The sequence below is a fragment of the Colobus angolensis genome, unplaced genomic scaffold, assembly GCF_000951035.1.
Source record: "Colobus angolensis palliatus isolate OR3802 unplaced genomic scaffold, Cang.pa_1.0 Scaffold122, whole genome shotgun sequence".
In the NCBI taxonomy this organism is placed as follows: domain Eukaryota; kingdom Metazoa; phylum Chordata; class Mammalia; order Primates; family Cercopithecidae; genus Colobus; species Colobus angolensis.
This window is the reverse complement of record NW_012113364.1, coordinates 5706948-5711947: the sequence shown is the minus strand read 5'-3', so window position 1 is coordinate 5711947 and position 5000 is coordinate 5706948.

The window sequence follows — 5000 nt, the reverse complement described above, 5'->3', positions numbered from 1 at the left end:
TTGCCCAGGCTGGTCTTGAACTCCTGGCCTCAAGCGATCTGTGTGCTTCGGCCTTCCAAAGTGATGGGATTACAGGCATGAGCCCCCAAGCCAGGTTCCCTTCACAGTTTTCATTTTGTACTGGGTTCCTGGCAATTTTGAGATGCTTATGTTGCCACATGAAATTTACTGTCATTTATGGATATTTTCCTTGTGACCTAAAATATGATCAATTCCTGTGAATTTCCCATGGTGCTTGAGAAGACCAGTTTTCAGTCATTAGGCATAAAGTTCAATGCATATTCATGAGGCCTGTGTCCTTTCAATTATTTTGCTTCTCATTTCTTCTATACTGTATTTATTTTTTTGTCCACTTATCCAATGCCATTAAACAGGTGAGACGTGTCCAGGGCACACCTCAATCCTGATGACTTTGAGGTTTAGCCTTTAGCTCCATCAGTGAGAGATTGCCATTGCCGTTGGCACACGCTGTGTTTTGGAGAACTGCACCTGGATACACTGCTCATGCAGCTGGCTATTGGTTATATTTGCTTTTTTTTTTTTTTGAGTTGGAATCTCACTCTGTCTCCCAGACTGGAGTTCAGTAGCATGATCTCAGCTCACTGCAACCTCTGCCTCCCCGGTTCAAGCAATTCTCCTGCCTCAGCCTCCCAAGTAGCTGGGATTACAGGTGTGAGCCACCAACACTGGCTAATTTTGTTTTGCATTTTTAGTAGAGACGGGGTTTTGCCATGTTGGCTAGGTTGTTCTTGAACTCCTGACCTCAAATAGTCCTTCTGCCTCAGCTTCCCAAAGTGCTGGGATTACAGGCGTGAGCCACCGCGCCCGGCTATATTTGCAGTTTTTCTTAGATTAACAGTGTGAAGCTTGTCTTCTCTTTTTTTTTGCACTCCCATCAATTAGTTGTAACTTGATTTTTTAAACAAACAAACAAAAATTGTGGTGATTCTGAACGATGGTTTAATGCAATTTTTTTTGTTTTATTCTTTTATTTTTATTTTTTTGTAGAGACAGGGTCTTGCTATGCTTCGCATGCTGTCTCGAACTCCTGGACTCAAGCAATCTTCCTGCCTGAGCCTCTCAAATTGCTGGGATTACAGACGTAAGCCACCAAGTCTGTCCAGTTTAATGCAATTTTAAATCATTTCCTGGTGGACACATGGGAAAGGCAGAATCTCTTGGAATGTGGTACTGAGGCACTGTCTTGTGCTAAGAATCCTGGATGTGTTTATGGGAAGAAGGAAAGGGTGTGTCTCAGAGGCTCTCACTACACTGTTAGCTTGGTACAGGTTGAACTCATTCTGGGGGAGCTTGACAGAACTGAGGTTAACTTCATGCCAGCCTCTTTCTGTTTCTCTAGCTTTGCCTGTGGTACCTCTGGCTCCCAGGGAGACCTCTAGAGGGCAGCCCGGGGAAGGGAGGGAGCCCCAGAGTGGCTGATTGAGGGGAGGCCACCCCCACGCCTCTAGGAGCCTTACACAGCCATCAGCAGAGACTGGTAACTAGTAAGACAGGGTCTCACTCTGTTGCCCCGGTTGAAGTGCAGTAGCATGATCATAGCTCACTGCAGCCTGCAACTCTCAGGCTCAAGCCATCCTCCTGGTTCAGTCTTCCGAGCAGCTGGGACTACAGATGCAAGCTACCATGACCAACTAATTAAAACATTTTAAAAAAATAGAGACAGGGTCTTGGTATGTTATCCAGGCTGGTCTTGAACTCCTGACCTCAAATAGTCCTTTTGCCTCAGCCTCCCAAAGTGCTGGAATTACAGGTGTGAGCCACCACACCCAGCCATAATACTTTTTTTTTTTTTTTAATTGAGATGGAGTTTTACTCTTGTTGCCCAGGCTGGAGTGCAATGGAGCAATCTCAGCTCACTGCAACCTCCACCTCCCAGGTTCAAGCGATTCTCCTGCTTCAGCCTCCCCGGTAGCTGTGATTACAGGCATGCACCACTGCGCCCGGCTAATTTTGTATTTTTAGTAGAGACAGGGTTTTGCCATGTTGGTTAGGCTGGTCTCAAACTCTTGACCTCAGGTGATCCACCCGCCTTGGCCTCCCAAAGTGCCAGGATCACAGGCGTGAACCACTGCGCCCGGCCCAGAATACTGACTTCTAATGCCCCAGAAGACCACAGATCTGGAAGGCATTGGCCTTCATCCCCATTCTCAGCTCCCAAATACTACCTCTTTATTATTCTTTTCCATTTTCAAAAGCTTTGTGAGACTTTTCCCTGAATTTCCAGGTTGGGATGGCCTGGGGTGAATAGCCTGGAGCTCCCTTTCCTTCCATGACTTCAGGGCTATGGGGCCAGCCTCTCTCCTCACCCCTGTGTGTGTGGGAAGAGGCAGAGGAAATGAGAGAGCTGTGAGTTACCCTGGAGGGAGCCGGTAATTCATGTTCAGACCGAGGTAAAGCCATCTGCAGTACCAAGTAGAGACCTACACTTAAGAAAGAAAATTATGCTGCCAACCTTGAAACAGGGAGCCTGGATGACATCCATTTTTACAAAGCCCGTGTTTCAATCCACTTCAAAGGGCTCACCGGAGCTAGTCTTGTAGGTTTCATAATCCATCAGCCAGCTCGGCTTGTGGAATGGTATTTCATCATGGAAATAGACTCACCGGGGAGAGGGTGGGAAGGATGAAAGACACATGGGATTGATTGCCTATGAAGCCGGGCACAGCAATCCGTTTGCCTTTGTCATCTTAACCTTCATGCAGCGGGATTCTTAGCCTGAGCCTCCACTGTGGTCACTCTGATGTGAGTCTCCTAACTTCGGGACAGGGGGATGTGCATGAAAGTCGGGATAGAGCCGTTTTGTCTTGTTCCCTTTTCTTTTCGTTATTTTCCTCTCTCTCCCTTCCTGCAACCCACACCCCTCTACGGAGTGATTTGTTGCTACAGCTCTTGAAAATAGGGGCAGTCATAAAAAAGATGAAAAAACTATGTTTCTGTGAAATTCCCTGGGAGCCATTAAAAAACCGAGGCATTCTCGCTTTGACTGACAGTCTAGGGTAAGCATTAGCATTTCCTGCACATCCTCCTCTCTGGCCAGAGCGTCCTCGGAGATCTCTGTAGCAAACAGAGGCTGCAAGGATGTATATAAACCAAGGATGCTTTGGGATTCAAGTCCAGGTTCTGGAGAGGCGAACATGGCTATTTCGTCTAATAGATTAGGAAAACAGACTCAGAGAAGGTTACCGGTACTGGCTTCCTCGGTTTTCAGGAAAAGTTAGGTTAGAAACCAAAACTTGGGAAGCTGGAAATAAGAAGGAAATAGACATGGGATGAATAGCAAATTGGAGAAAAGAGAAACTCAAGTTTGCAGAAGGGAAAAGCGAAAGGCAAGCTGAGCTGCATGTCTGAACCCCGGAAGGCTGCAGGTATTTCTGAAAGTGCGAGATAGCTCCAGTGCAAAATAGGATTGGTGGAAATCCTGTGAGAAGCAATTGGATCCCCAAATCCCTCCGAGAGCCCCACAACCTCAGTGACTGCCCCTGATGGCACAGCATTGAAGGAGTCCTCTCTGAAGGGCTTAACCTACACGGAGTTTGACTTAGGAACACTGGACACAGGTGAGGGTCAGGGCACTGCAATGGAAACAGGGGAATTAAGTGAAAATGGTCATCCTGAATAGTGCCAGTGTCCCAGCCCCTGTCCCCATTTGACACGTAGAACAAGTCATAGCCAGAGGTTTACAATTATATACATTTTTTGATTTGTTTTGTTTTTTTGAGACAGAGTCTCACTCTGTCGCCTAGGCTGGAGTGCAGTGGCACGATCTCGGCTCACTGCAACCACTGCTTCCCAGGTTCAAGCGATTCTCCTGCCTCAGCCTCCTGAATAACTGGGATTATAGATGCAGGCCACCATGCCTGGCTAATTTTTGTATTTTTGGTAGGGACGGGGTTTTGCCACATTGGCCAGGCTGGTCTCGAACTCCTGACCTCAAGCAATCTGCCTCCTTTGGCTTCCCAAAGTGCTGGGATTACAGATGTGAGCCACTGCACCCGGCCTACAGTTTTTTTTTTTTTTTTTTTTTACAGTTATAGAGAACAAGCAGAGGAAAAAAATTAGACAATTATGATCTCCAAGGAAAATAAAATGCCATATAAGAGAGAAATTGTTTTACTAGTGTGCCACTCAGCCATGAATATTTACATAGGCACTGAATATGGATTTAACCAAAAATTATAACTATATTGGGAGGATGAGGGAAGGGGTATAAGAAAGTCGAATCTTCATCTTCCATATTAGGAAGTCAATAGTTAATACCTAAAACTGAAAAATCAAGAAATAGTAGTATAAATAGAAAATTCTACAATGTGAAAGTAAATACTTGTACCTGCAAAGCTAAAATATGGTGAAAGTGATTACTTTGTGAGAATGGCAGATGGGGAAATCTATTTTAAATTTTTAAATGCCTGTAAGGGTAGTTAATAAAGACATGGTAGGGTTTCTGAATTATATTTATATATAATATACATTTTATATATATATATAAAATATACTTTAATGAAGGTGGAGAAGATGTCACAGTTTGAAAGACAGGTTGAAGTGCCCAGATGTTTAAGAAATTACATTTTCAGAATTCAGTTAAAAAATTCTGAAGATTTTAAAGCCAATCCTTTCTACCGTCACTGTATTTAAATGAAATAATTCCTCCCCATCCCACAAGCAATTCAGCAAAATGTAATATTCTTACCTCGTCCTTCCTGAAGTTTTAAGATTTCTTCTAATACTGCAGCAGGAAAATAAATTTCAGTCACTTACGAACATGTAACTCAACTAAATCTTGAGGCCCTTAGCACTGGCAAAGACACAATAATAATTAAAAAGTCATTCTAATGTTCTTAGATCACTTAAAGAATATATAAATATATATGTGTGTGTGTGTGTATATATTATTACCATTATTTTTGAGAGGAAGTCTCGCTCTGTTGCCCAGGCTGGAGTGCAGTGGCGCGATCTCGGCTCACTGCAACCTCCACCTCCCG